The sequence below is a fragment of the Alosa sapidissima genome, chromosome 14 (assembly GCF_018492685.1).
Source record: "Alosa sapidissima isolate fAloSap1 chromosome 14, fAloSap1.pri, whole genome shotgun sequence".
In the NCBI taxonomy this organism is placed as follows: Eukaryota; Metazoa; Chordata; class Actinopteri; order Clupeiformes; family Clupeidae; genus Alosa; species Alosa sapidissima.
In genome coordinates this window covers 5,511,213-5,526,341 of record NC_055970.1, presented here as the reverse complement: position 1 = coordinate 5,526,341, position 15,129 = coordinate 5,511,213, and positions in this window count along the sequence as shown.

The window sequence follows — 15,129 nt, the reverse complement described above, 5'->3', positions numbered from 1 at the left end:
GGAGTACATTCCTCCACCAACTCGATGCTATAGATGCCAAAGGTATGGTCATATAGCAAATGTTTGCAAAGGGAAATTAAGATGTGGGGAGTGTGGAGGAGAGCAGGAATATGGGAAATGTGGAGAGGGGGTTGAGAGGAAATGTTGTAACTGTGGGGGGGATCATACGGCTGCGTATGGGGGGTGTCCTGTAAGCAAAAGGGCAGTGGTGGTGCAGCAGATACGGACAACACAAAACATTACATATGCTGAGGCTGTAAAGGTTGTCAATATGGAAAGGAAAGAGACACATGAGGTACCGGCAACTCAAGGTAGTGGTGCTGAATGCAGAAGGCCAAAGGAGGATGTGATAAGCTCAGAGAAATTAATATTGTTCATTGCGTATGTGGTTAATTGTTCTGATCAAGCTAAAACGAGAACTGAGAAAATAAAAATAATTGTTAAAGCTGCTGCAAAATTCTTGAACGTGGATAATTTATCATGGGAAAAAATACAAGCTGATCTTATGCAGGGTGAAACAAATGATCCATCATTAACACCTCTAAGAACTTATTGATTTTACAGTGGAATGCAAGAAGTCTTATAGCAAATGGGCAGGAGTTGAAAGGTTTTATTTATAATTTAGAGGTTAAGCCAGATGTAATTTGCATTCAGGAGACATGGCTTAAACAGTCATTAGATTTTGTTATAAAGGGGTACATAAGTATTAGAAGGGATAGAGTGGAGGGAAGTGGTGGAGGGTGTGCAACTTTTGTTAAAAGAGGGATGCAGTTTAGAGAGGTTAAGAAGGGTGTGGATTTAGAATATATTGTAATAGAAATATGGACAGATAGTGGTAGTATGGGTATCATTAATTATTACAATCCATGCAGACAACTAGAAGTTGAGAATCTGGATGAAATGTGGGATAACTTAAATGGGAAAGGTATTTGGTGTGGTGATTTTAATGCACACAGTACTCTTTGGGGGGATAGGGATGATTCTAATGGAAATATGATTGAGGAATATTTGGGTGAGAAGGGGCTAGTATGCTTGAATGATGGCTCAGGTACGAGAATAGATATAGCTAGGGGATATGAATCTGCAATAGATCTGACTCTGGCTACAAAGACAGTAGCTGATAAATGCAGCTGGGAAGTATTGAGGGAAAGTACTATAGGCAGTGACCATTTTCCAATTGCAATTAAGGTAGGAGTGGAGGTGATAAGGGAGAGTGTAATGAGGGAAGGTAGGTGGATGTTAGAAAGAGCAGATTGGGACAAATTTAGAGAGTTCAGTGAATACAGATTGGTGGGTGTAAATAAGGATCAAAGTGTTGAGAATTTATGTAGGGAAATCAGCAGCAGCATATTAGATGCAGCAGAAGTAGCTGTACCTAAAACTAAGAATAGAAATGTCACCAGAATTGTACCTTGGTGGTCTAAGGATTGCAGTGAGAGTAAAAAAAGCATAGAAATAGAGCCTTTAGAATTTTGAAAAGGTCACACAACTTTCAGAATATGATTGAGTACAAAAGATTGCAAGCAATAGTGAGACAGACAATAAGGAAGGCAAAATAAATATACTGGGAAAAATGTGTGATTCTATTGGCAGAACTACACCAATACAACAAGTGTGGGGTATGATAAAGAAAATGAGGGGTAATGGGAGAGAATATGAGTATCCAATAATGATGGATGATAACAGGATTATTACTAATAGTAGAGACAAGGCCGAAGTTATAGCAAAGACATTAGTAAAGGTACATAGTGAAGCAAATTTAGATCAGGTAGAAAGGGAAGGAAGGGAAGCTACTAAACTAAGGTATAGTGCTGAGTTGGGTAATGATATTGAGGAAGGTGGTGTGATGGAGGTTCTATTTACAATGAAGGAACTGAATTGTGCTTTGAAGAAGGCGGGTAACTCCACACCAGGGAATGAAGGAACTGAATTGTGCTTTGAAGAAGGTGGGTAAATCTACACCAGGGAACGACAAGGTTTGCTATGCAATGGTAGAAAATCTTACTGATAAAGGTAAGGAAGTAATATTGGCTCTTTTTAATAAAATATGGGTAGAAGGGGTAATCCCTTGTACTTGGAAGGAATCAATTATTATTCCTATTAGGAAACCTGGTAAAGACGCTAAATTGCCTAGTAGTTATAGGCCTATTGCACTGACATCTGTTGGGTAAGACCATGGAACGAATGGTAAATTATAGATTAGTATTCTTTTTAGAAACTAAAGATGCATTAAGGAATTACCAGAGTGGTTTTAGGAAAGGTAGGGGGACCATGGACCCAACTGTGTTACTTGAAGATGACATAAGGAAAGCTCAGGTAAACAAAGAAACAGTTTTAGCTATATTTTTTGATATAGAGAAAGCATATGACATGATGTGGAAGGAGGGGCTTCTTATCAAATGATATCAGTTGGGAGTAAAGGGGAGAGGGTTTGCGTGGGTAAAATCTTTTTTATCTGGCAGGAAAATTAGAGTTAAAGTAAATGGGGTTTTGAGTGAGGAATATGAGGTAGACAATGGTACTCCTCAAGGGAGTATTATTAGTCCATTACTATTTTCAGTAATGATAAATGAGATATTTAAAAATGTAGAAAGGTCTATTGGTGTGGCTTTATTTGCAGATGATGGAGCAATGTGGAAAAGGGGAAGAAATGTCAATCACATTGTAAATAAAATACAACAAGCAGTGGATACAGTACACACATGGACAATTGAATGGGGATTCAGGATATCTGTGGAAAAAACTAAGGTAATTTTCTTCACAAGGAAGAAAATAAGCCAGGAGTTACAGATTCAAATATCAGGTAAGTAATTGGAAAGAGTAGAGAGCCTGCCCATAAAGGAGTAACAGGGAATGAGTTGGCTGATAAGTATGCAAAAAAGGCAACAGAAATGGAGTATATAAGTTTAAACATTAAGTATAGTAAAGCTGAGGTGAAATCAATCATTAAAGGAAAGATAAAGGAGAAGTGGCAAGTATTGTGGGATAATGGTCAGACTGGTAGGAGATTTTATAATATCCAAAAAAGAGTGGGGGGGAGTAGAAGTACTTGCAGAAATACACAGGAGGAGAACATAATTTCAAGAATGAGATTTGGGCACACAGGGTTAAACAGTACATTATTTTTAATGAAAAAACATGCTGATGGGAGGTGTAGTGTATGTAACACACAGGATACCATAGAGCATGCTATTGAAGAATGTACTAGATATAATAATGAGAGGCAACAGTTAATCCAGCAGCTAGAAGATGAAGAGATACCTTTGAAAGTAAGGGATATTTTGCTAAGGAATTCTGGTGATTTTTGTTTTGGGTTTTTCTTTTCCTTTTTTAGAAGAACAGGTTTAATAAAGATGATTTAAGTGTAGGGAAATATTTTATTCAGACCCACACTCCATTTCAGAAGGTGGCGGTAATGCAACCAGACGTTGTTTGCCAACCGCCATAAAAACAAGAAGAAGAAGAAGAAGAAGAAGAAGAAGAAGAAGGCCTGTATGCACCTGGGTGGTGGTAGTCCGGCAGCCATGGGGTCAGACCTGGTTTTGTCGGTTAAAGTTTTTTTTTTTTGCAGAATCTTGTAGACCAGGGGTATCTCTTTAAGATTTAGGAGGGTGCCCAGTGATATCCCTTGGGCAATTTTGTATATTAACCCTTTCTTGTTCAATGTATTGAATACAAGGTAAGACACTATAGGTGAATAGGGTAAAAAAAATAACTAACAGATATCACTATGAAACTTCCCCAGTTGATTACTTACATTAATATGGAAAAAAAATGTATTACAAGTTATCTGAAATGTAATGTTTGAATATGCAAATTAGGCACAATCTAATTAAATATGTGCTGATTTGCATAAAGTTTAAAAAGAAAAAATCTGAACATTAGATGAAGCCGGGTTCAAAATTACTTTTTCATTGTGTTTACATATTAGATGAAAAGTCTTTTACACAGGAAATTTGTATTACAAGTTTTCTGTAATTTAATGTTTAAATATGAAAAAGCCCAATGTGCCAAAATCATGAAATAGGATATACCTCTAATTTCAAGATGAGTAGGCATACTCATATTAAATGCAAATCAACTCAATTAAAATGTACTAAAATACAATGTTCTGTGTGATAGTTTTTCAGACAGTACATTCAAATTTGGACAATTTAACCCTTTACTAAGTGAATTAATGAATTTCTATATTTCAGATAATGCCAGTCCGGGAGCCATGGGGTCAGACCTGGTTTTGTGGGTTATTTATTTATTCATTTTTGCTTAGACTTGTTGACTTGGGGTGGCTCTTTAATATTTAGGAGGGTGCCCAGTGTGATATCCCTTGGGCAATGTCCTACATTAACCATTAAAGCCATATGTGCCGAAATCATGAAGAAAAAGAAAATAGGAAAAGCAAATAATCAACTCAAATAGAATGTACTAAAATACAGTTTGCAGTGTGATAGTTATTCAAACAATACTTCATGCATTCAAATTGGGAAAATGTAACCCTTTTCTATGTCAAATAATGAATTTATAATTTCAGATATTGCCTGTAATAATTCTGAATACACTTTTCCTAGTATTAGTTCTGATAATTGTCCAGTTCTGGCTCATCCTACCCTAAAACATGCAGAGAATATTGTGCAAGGCACCATTAACCTGGCAACTGCATCTGTTAGAGCACATCTCTTGCAGCCACATCTGATCATCTCCAAAATGTAGTTTGGTGCAAGTTTGACATTTTCTGGTAGACTGGTTGGGCTTAGTAACGAATCAATGAATCTTTCTTCAAATGGCAGTTGAATTTCCAACTGAAGTATTCCTTCGCTTCAGGCTCCATATACTTCAATAGCCTACTTAAAAATGAATATTCTCTTTTTGAATGACGAGTTTAGGCTCTGAGCATAGACTACTACTGCAATAAAGAATAAAAATAAATGTATATTTTATACATAGGATTAGAACAGTAGAACAGACACCCTGTAGAAATCAGCTAAAAGAGGGCAGTTTAGGCTAACAGTAATCATTTACATAGCATACATGCAGTAAGTCCTTCCACTCAGCAGCCATATTGTAGCACTTTTTGGGCACTTATCGGGCATCTATTTCGGCGTGCGCAAGACTTCACAACACCAACCTTGCTCCAGCAGTGAGATCACAACATGAAAGGGGTCGGATATGTGTAGACAACTGCCATATTGGCGTTACAAACTAACCCCATGCATTTCTATGGAGGATTTTTTGAGTGTTGTGACTCCTCATTAGAAAGTCTCTGGTAAACCTCCATCCACACCTAAGAGACGTGCTATTGAGAGATGCTAGCATGTAGCACCCGTGGATTAGTTTCCTCTCCCACTCTGAGAATGAAATCGGCACTTCAGAAGCACCTACATACACCAAACTTTCCAGTCTTATACCTAACTATATTTAGAAGGCTTCTACAGAGGGGTTTGTTGATATGTTATTCCTAGCCTTTTTATATTACATTTTATTCCTAAAAACATGGCGAAAATGTATTTTTTTAAAGGCTATTGGCAGTATTTTCTGATTTACGGAATAAATAAAAGAGATATCTAAAATTCCCTGTGTAAAAGACTTTTCATCTAATATGTCAACACAATGAAAAAGTAATTTTGAACCTGGCATCATCCAATGTTCCGATTTAGTTTTTTTTTTAGTTTATGCAAATCAGCACATATTTAATTAGATTATGCTTAATTTGCATATTTAAACTTTATATTACAGATAACTTGTAATACATTTCTTTTCCATATTAATGTAAGTAATCAACTGCTAATTAATGCAAGCAATCACCGGGCACCCTAATCTTATTGAGTTACCCCTTGACAGCAAGAAACAGCAAAAAAAAAACTTTAACCGACAAAACCAGGTTCACCTAAATTATGGCATTTGGCTGCCGGACTATGGACACATGGTTTTTTACCAGCGCGAGAGATGCTGTGTATTGTTTGCTGCAGCTGGAACTAAATAAACTAGCCAAAACCCCGAATCCAGTCTGGAATTGATTTTATTTCTTGCCTGCGTACATTATACCTGCCCAGGGTGCCAGAAGTTGTCGTTTGATTTAAGTTTAATTTTATTTTGTTAACAAACGGCCTACATCAAGTAAAAAACCCGCCCATGGATTAAAGAAAGAAGAAGAACTTTCCTTGGAATTCGCTTCGGATATTATTGGGATACCCGATGGAAAAGCTGGATGGATTGTTTTATTCGCCATTCGTGGATTATCTGATGTCGTGAGACAGAGGCCTGGACCGAGCCAAGACATCTTCAGTTGGTATGTGTACTGCCAGAAACGCCGTATAGGAACACGGCATCATGAAAAGTTATATGGACTTAAAACTTGGACTGCTTTAATTGACTGTGCGCTTTGTTGGATTATCAATGCACGGGGTGGACTTCATTCATAAAAAGGTAAAGCCAATGCAGTGTGCGCTTGTGTGGATGAAGAGGATCTGTTTGTTTTAAAACGAAGTTGTTTCGATAACGTTGGCATCTTTTGCTACCCTTGTTGCCCAATTGTGGACACTTGCTGATATTATCAACAATTAAGTTTGCAACAAAATGTCAGGCGTAGAGGCGGTACCCGATGTGGAGAGGCCGGAATCAAAGCGGTCAATCAAATTGACTTCTAAGGGAATATGCCTTTACATACAAACCTGTCAAGAAAAACGCACTGCAAAAACTAACCAGGCTAAAAAGGTTATGAATAAAATCCGTGACCTAATGGAATTAATTGGAAGTGGCGACGCAGTGAACACTCAGCTCGCTTTGTTCATTAAGTGTTACGAAGAAACACTCGATATACATAAAACATTTATGGAATTGCCTCTACCAGAAGATGATACAATACTTACCACTAAAACTAAAAACTTTGAAGAGAAGATTAAATCATGTCATGCATTTATTGAGAAGATAAGAGTGGTCTAAAGCCGGTCATCCATACTCGCAGCCAAAAGAGCCTATCGACGCAGAATGCGTTGATGACGGAATACAACCTGAAGACAGTATTTCTAACGTCTTAAGTGTAAGATCTAACGTCTTAAGTAAGTTCTGTAAAATCACGCGCCACCGGCGTATCAAAGACTTCTGCAACATCGGCGGCGCGCATTAATGCGGAGGCCGAGAGAGCAGCTCTTCTCAAACGCTCCGAAGCTCTAAAAAAGAAACATCATAAGAATTCAAAAGAAACATAGAAGCGCAGGAGGAAATGGTTCGTAGAGAAAAGGAGCAATTGGCGCTTTAGCGGCCACAACTGCAAAACTTCAGGTTTTAGAAATGAACTCTTCGCAGTGTGGTTCAAGAAGATCTGATGGAATGAACTCTTATTTGGAGAGGAGCAAACCTCAAAGATCCATCGGTTTAGATCCCTTTGCCAAAGCCTTTGTCCCACACGAAAATGATGTTCTTGCTGCACCTGATCCTGTACCTAGACAAGGAGAAGTACAGACAGCTTATGGACGTCAAATGGGGCATATATTAAACTCTCAAACTCAAAGTGGTAACAACCAAAATGACATGGTGGGTATTATGCAAAAACAAAACGAAATCACTGCACTGTTGGTTCAGCAAAATATGTCCTCTGTTCTTCCACCAAGAAATCTGCCTATTTTTGATGGAGACCCTCTTCAATACAAATCTTTCATTAGAGCCTTTGAAAATGTAGTGGAGAAGAAAACAAATAATCCCAGCGACTGTTTGCACTTCCTTGAACAGTACACTAGGGGACAGCCAAAGGATCTTGTGCATAGTTGTCAACATCTACCTCCAGATCAAGGCTATCACAGAGCCAAGAGTCTTCTTGCTCAGCACTTTGGAGATGAACATAAAATTGCATCTGCTTACATGGAAAACATATTTAACTGGACACCCATTAAAGGTGAAGATGTAAAAGGATTACAATCATTTTCTCTGTTTCTCCGAGGATGTTCAAACCTAACAGAACAAGTAATGTACACCGTGTGCACAATTATTAGGCAAGTGAGTATTTTTACCTTATCATAATTTTTATGCATATTTCCAACTCCAACCTATATAAACCTGACTGCTAATTGGATTTATGCATCATCAGTTGATGTGTATTTGTGTAATGAGGGAGGGTGTGGCCTAAAGTGATCAACACCCTACAATCAAGGTGTGCATAATTATTAGGCAGCTTCTTTACCTCTATTGTTGCAAATAGTCAAAAGGGTTGCAAGAAACATGTGGAGAAAAAAGGCGCAGAATAACTGCTAGAGACGTGAGAATAATTAAACATGAAGTTACCAGGAACCCATTGACATCCAGTGCGGCCTTATTCCAGAAATGCAACCTACTTGGAGTGTCCAGAAGTACAAGGTGTTCAGTGCTCAGAGACATGGCCCAGGTAAGGAAGGCTGAAACACGACCACCACTTAAGACTCATAAGTTTAACGTCAAGACTGGGCCAAGAAATATCTGAAGACAGATTTTTCAACGGTTTTATAGACAGATGAGATAAGAGTGATTCTTGACGGACAAGACGGATGGACCCGTGGCTGGATCACTAATGGGTACAGAGCTCCACTTAGTCAGACGCCAGCAACGTGGAGGTGGGGTACTGGTATGGGCTGCTATTGTTAAGGATGAGCTAGTTGGACCTTTTCAGATTAAAGATGGACTTAAAATCAACTCCCAAAGCTACTGCCAGTTTTTAGAAGATACTTTCTTCAAGCAGTGGTACAGAAAAATCTACAACCTTCAAGTAGGCCATGATTTTTATGCAGGACAATGCTCCATCACCTGCATCCAAGTACTCCACTGCATGGCTAGCCAGCAAAGGCTTTAAAGATGACAGAATAATGACATGGCCCCCTTCTTCACCTGACCTAAACCCATTGAGAACTTGTGGACCCTTCTTAAATGTGAGATTTACAGTGAGGGAAGACAATACACCCCTTTGAACAGCATTTGGGAGGCTGTGGTTGTTGCTGGACAAAATGTTCATCATCAACAAATCAAGAAATTAACAAACTCCATGGATGGAAGGCTCATGACAGTTATTGAAAAGAAGGGTGGCTATATTGGTCACTGAATATTTCATGAAGTGTTTATTTGTACATTTTGAGTTGTTTATTTTTTATTCTTACTCTAGGAAATGAAAATAAACAAGTGGAGTGGGAAAATGTTAGTTTTTTATTTAGTTGCATAATAATTCTGCACACCAATAGTTGCCTAATAATTCTGCACACATAGATTTTCTCCTGAGAAAGCCAAAACTCACTTTCCCTTTCTTAAATATTCAGGTTTGAGGTTTATTAACATTTTTGATTGACTGAGATCATTGTATTTGTTCAAAAATACAATTAATCCTCAGATATACAACTTGCCTAATAATTTTGCACACAGTATATGAGGGAACTGGACTTGCCATCTAACATGCGGAGCATTATTTTAAAACTTCCTTACAAATTAAGAGAAAAATGGAGGAATATTGCATGTGATCTGCAAGAAAGAAGAGGACAGAGAGCCACATTCATTGATCTTGTAAATTTTATTGAGAGACAAGTGAAAATTGCTTTAGATCCAGTTTTTGGAAATATTCAAGATCCTCAACTTCCTAACGTCAAGGCACCATGTAGCAGCCAGCTACGACAAAGAAGGAAGGGAAGCAGTTATGCTACAAATGTCACTCCTGTGAGAGAAGAAGCTATGGCACGGCCTGCAGGACATAGTACCTCCTCCACTCATTGTTGTCTGTTCTGCCTGCAGAGAAACCACACATTAGGTCAGTGCTCACAGTTTAAAGCTAAGGCACACCGGGACAAGATTAATTTCATTAAAGACAAGGGTATTTGTTTTGGTTGCCTGAAGGTAGGCCACATGAGTAAGGACTGTAGGAGTCGATTGGATTGCCATGTATGTCACCAAAAACACCCTGGAGTCCGTCATATAGAAAGACAGGATAAAACCACATCTGCAGAACAAGTCAAACATCCTGTGAACCTTCCAAGTGATTCAACCGTAACCTCTCAGACGTGTGACCATATTGGGGCCGGTGTGGAAGATGATTCTACCTTCTCTATTGTTGCAGTAAAGGTCAGAAGCAAACTGACTAATAAGACCATGCAGACATATGCCTTCCTGGATCCTGGCAGTTCCGGCACATTCTGTACAGAAACCATGGCGAAAAGGCTGAATTTGAGAGGTAAAAAGACAAGCATTCTGTTGAGAACAATGGGCCAACGAAAGGTTGTGAATGCTCCTGTTTTGTCAGGTCTTGAAGTGTCTGGTGTGGGTGTTGAAGATTTCATAGAGCTTCCTGATGTTTTGACTCAAAGAACTATACCTGTGTCTACAACATAGAACATCAATGTGTGGTGGCCGGGTTTGATTTCGTGGTGCCCAGCCACAGATTAGTCAACGTATGGAAAACACTGAAGGTGTAAAATTAAAAATATTTAGCAGCACACTTGACGAATCGACGCTCATATAAATACGTCGACGTCATCGATTACGTCGACGCGTTGTCCCAGCCCTACAAACAAGAGAAGGAGCTGAAAAACACATTGGATGGTCGTGGTCTTTTGGACCTCAGATGGCACTGCATGAACACCAGACCTGTTTCCACACCTGTCATTGTATGGCAGTGGTCCCCAAACTTTTTCTTCTGAGGGCCAGCTCACTATGCCTGGCACTAAGAGAGGGCCAGAGACTCGGAGTATATCAGTAACCATAAATAGTTTAGTGCTGTGAACAACAACAATCTACCTTAGTTGAATATTCCATTACATTTAATCATAGGCTACTGCAATTTAATACCATTGTTAGTTGTGTTTATATTGCCATCATGCCATGTAAAATGTAGCTCAAATGAAATGAAATTAAATGAATACTAACAAAAAGACTTTAGCATTCCCAAAAGTATTAGCAGGGAGTCCCAAAAGTACATCTTATTTAAAATGAACTCTGAACTCTGTGTCTTTGCATAAACAGCTCAAGTTGTGAACAAGCAATATCCTACAAATAATTTAAAGTTCTCAAACTATGAGTTTTATGAAGTGCTGGCAAAAACATCTGGAATGACCACCATTCTAACTTTCACTCACCTGATGAGAACTTTGTGAATTGTGAATTTGGATGAACATTTGACCGAGTGAATAAAAAATAGAAATAGTTATCCCAGGAAGTCCCAGAAATATGACTTGAATAGAAGTTAGTTAGTTATTAACAATGAATTGATAAACTTTTAGTATACTTTAAGCACTGATGCAGTCAGCATATGCCTCTTACATTGTTTGCAGGTAGGCCTACATTTTATTCCGTTTTCGATGGTAAACGCGAAACAGCGCCAAGACAACCACCAGTGGACAAAAAGAGTATTACATGTGTACTGTTAAGACCCGCCATAGAGAATGAATGGGGGAAATTACGGATGTTATAGTTTGACGATGTCGTACTCCCCTGTGGGCCAGATGCTATATACCACGGACATGTTTTGGGGGGCCACCCAAAATGAGGTGGCGGGCCGTAGTTTGGGGACCACTGTTGTATGGGCTCAGGACAACTTCTGATAACCATTGTCTATGTGCACAGTTTGATACTCAATTCAAAAACTGCAGCCAAAATTTTAACAACCAAATGTATTGAGATACGATACAGAAAATGCCACCGTCTTATCTGGGCCTGAGCTTGTTTAAAATGGACTGAGGTAACGTGGAAAAAGGCCTGTGGTAGATTAATCAAAATTTGCCATTATTTTTGAAAATCATGGACTCATCTGGGCTAAAGAGGAGAGGGCCTATCCATGTATCCAACCTATCCAACTTGTTTTAGTGCTCAGTTTCGAAACCCAACATCTATGACGGTGTGGAGGAGCATTAGTGCCTACAGCATTGGCATCTTGCACATTTGGCAAAGCACAATCAATTCTGAAAGATGTATACAGGTTTCGAGCAACATATACTGCCATCCAGGCAATATCTATTCCAGGGAAGACCTTGAATATTTCAGGAAAAAATGGCAAAATGAATTCTGCACATATTTAAATAGTATTTATACATGGAGGAAGAGTCCATGTGCTAAAATGGCCTGTCTGCAGTCCAGATTTGTCAAATTAGGTGCATAATGGAATGAAAAACAGGACTAACAATAACCCATACTGTTGAGCAACTGAAATCGTGTTTGGGCAGTAATGGGACAACATTTCATTCTCAAAACTCTAGCAAATAGTCTCCTCAGTTCCTAAACATTTACAGAATTTTGTTAAATGAAGAGATGAAGCAGTAGAGTGGTAAACATGCTCCCGTCCCAACTTTTTTTGAAACATGTTGCTGGCATTAAATTCAAAATGAACATATATTTTCCATTAAATAGTCCAAATTTGCAACATTAGATATGTTGTCTGTGTCCTTTTTGCTGCTAAATATGGGTTTACCAGACTTGTATATTATCACATTTAGTTTTTTAGTTTTGCACAACGTCCCAACTTTTTCTGTTTTGGGGTTGTAATTCATGCATTATAGCATAATACAATGCAGCCTATTAGGCCTAAAGAAAACTCATTTATAGAATAGAAAAGTAGCCTACGCAAGACTAAACCAGAGAGGGCTGACATATAAATGCTATCATGATAATTTTTGCCAACAATGACAATGACAACATATGTAGGTTGTCACCCGTGTGTTGTATTTTACATGTACAATAAATTGGTAAAAAAAAAACTATATACAAACTACATATTCTCTTTTGCATTGACAGCATATGTAGTTATACAATCAACCCCTCAGAGATTCAGTGTAATTTTCATACTGTATTATCATGTTGACGTATCTTATTGACCATGACAAACCTATTTTAGTTCCTTGTTTTGTCATACAGTTGCCTACATGTACTAATGCTTAAACTACATGAATCTGTGTAATAACAATATTTGCCAACAGAGGGCACTGTGAAACAAATGTTTGCATAAACTGCACATATTATCAATGGCAGCCTTGAACACGTCATTGTTGACAAATGGCCACTTTTTGATGAATGTATAGACAACTGCTTTTGGTGTTATCTTCAGATTAATTCCTGTTCTCCAAGCAATGCACAATGCAGTCCAGAAGTGAACAGTCCATGGACATGTAAAAAAGGCTGCACTATAATAACGCCTATCATCACATACAGTACTGTTAACGTGTTTGCAAACTTTTATGTCTAGTGTCAACTGGACTGTTGGTGTTGATGCGAGGTTGTTTAGTTATCTCGTTGTTTTTGACCAAAACAAAGTCACAAACACAAGCTCACACACATACACACACCAACACACACACAAGCACCCAAACACATACAAATACACACACACACACACACAACCGCACACTCAAGCACCAGACACACACACAGATGAACATGATCTCCCTCCTAAATAGATTTGTTTTTTTCCATATCTGAGGAAGAGATTGGGCCTGAAAGATCACATGGTGTTTAACAAAAAACAGTACATCAGTCTACTGTGCAGACCTGGTGCAGACTCTATTCTTTATCCAGCACAGGATTATAAGAGAGGTGTAGTGGCAAATAAGCAACTACACTTTAGAAACAAGCCCGTCACCACCCCAACATGCAACCCACAACTCTTGTTTTTGCAAGAAACTTTAAAGCAATACAAGCCCAAAGTCGCTTATATTAAGCAGACTTGGCAACTCTGGTCCTGTCCTTAACTGAACTTTAAGTGTACGTGCAGCTTCATTCACCACACCCACATCAGTTTCCTTGTTTGACACGTTTTGTGTTTCCTGTTTTACCTCTCATTTCAGAAGTTCTTGAGTCAGTAACCTCAAAGCCTCATCCTCCAGAGAAGGGCCACATTTGTCCAAATCATGAGTTCTCTTCTGATCATTCTTACTGTGCTAAAACTCTTCAGCAAAACAATACCTGGCACACAATACTTTCATTAGTCAGATACGATTGGTTGGGTGAATAGCTTAACGCACAATGTTATGTTCAGTAAACAATAGTGGGTAACACTTTACTTTAGGTTTCTACATAAGAGTAACATGACACTGTCATAAAGTGACATGACACTGTTATAACCCTAACCCTAACTTGTCATGACAAAAACTGAATGACACTTGACCGAAGCGAGTGACAGAAGCGTTAAGTCATAAACGTTTATGACTTGTTTATATTGTTTGACACCTTCATGACAGTGTCACTCTTATGTAGACCTTCAAGTAAAGTGTAACCCAATAGTGACTGTGAAAAGACACTGCATCAGTAAACAATTCTGACTGAAAAGACAATGCATCTATGTCATCTACATCTAGATAGAGGGAGTTTGAAAGTCTTGCGTTATCTTTGGTTATAAATGTTTGTAAAGTAGGATGACAATGAGCAGAACATATTTGAAATACAATGTCATTGTATAATTTGTATCTGATAATTCTAATTATGAAGCCTAATTGTTGCCAGCATATCCCATTTATGCACTGTTACCCCAGATTAAAGTGCGTGGCGGGCCGGATCCAGCCTGCGGGCCGTAATTTGCCCACCCCTGAGTTAGAGGAAAAGTGAGAAGACAGTCCCTTTCTCTCTCTCTCTCACACACACACACTCACACACACACACACACACTCACTCACTCACTCACTCACATACACAAATAGAAAGGCTGTGGTTCTATGGCTGCTTTCATTTTGTGCATACTGTCACACAGTATGTGCATGTAGTCACGTAGCTCTGACAGCTAGTTCCATGTCCCTTCCTGTCAAGTTTTCAACTTTGGGTGTATTTTAATTTTTCTACCCTCAGTAAATGTCATGCTGGTAACAGATGTCACCTTTACATTATTCAACTATAGTTGCTCGGGAGCTACTCTATTGATAATGTCTGTGAAGATATCAAACTCCCAATAGACTTGCTTAAAATTGTAAGCTCACATATATACAGGCTCACACTCTCAGACACGCACAAACACACATAAACACACACATACACACACAAGCACCAGACACATACACAAATGAAAACGTATAGTCCACACATGATCTTCCTCCTAAATGGATTTATCTGAGGAAGGGTTTGGGCTTGAAAGATCATATGGTGTTAAAAAAAACAGTACATTAGTTTAGGAGTAGCACCTAGTGTGCAGACTCTACCTTTTTGTTGGTTTTACTA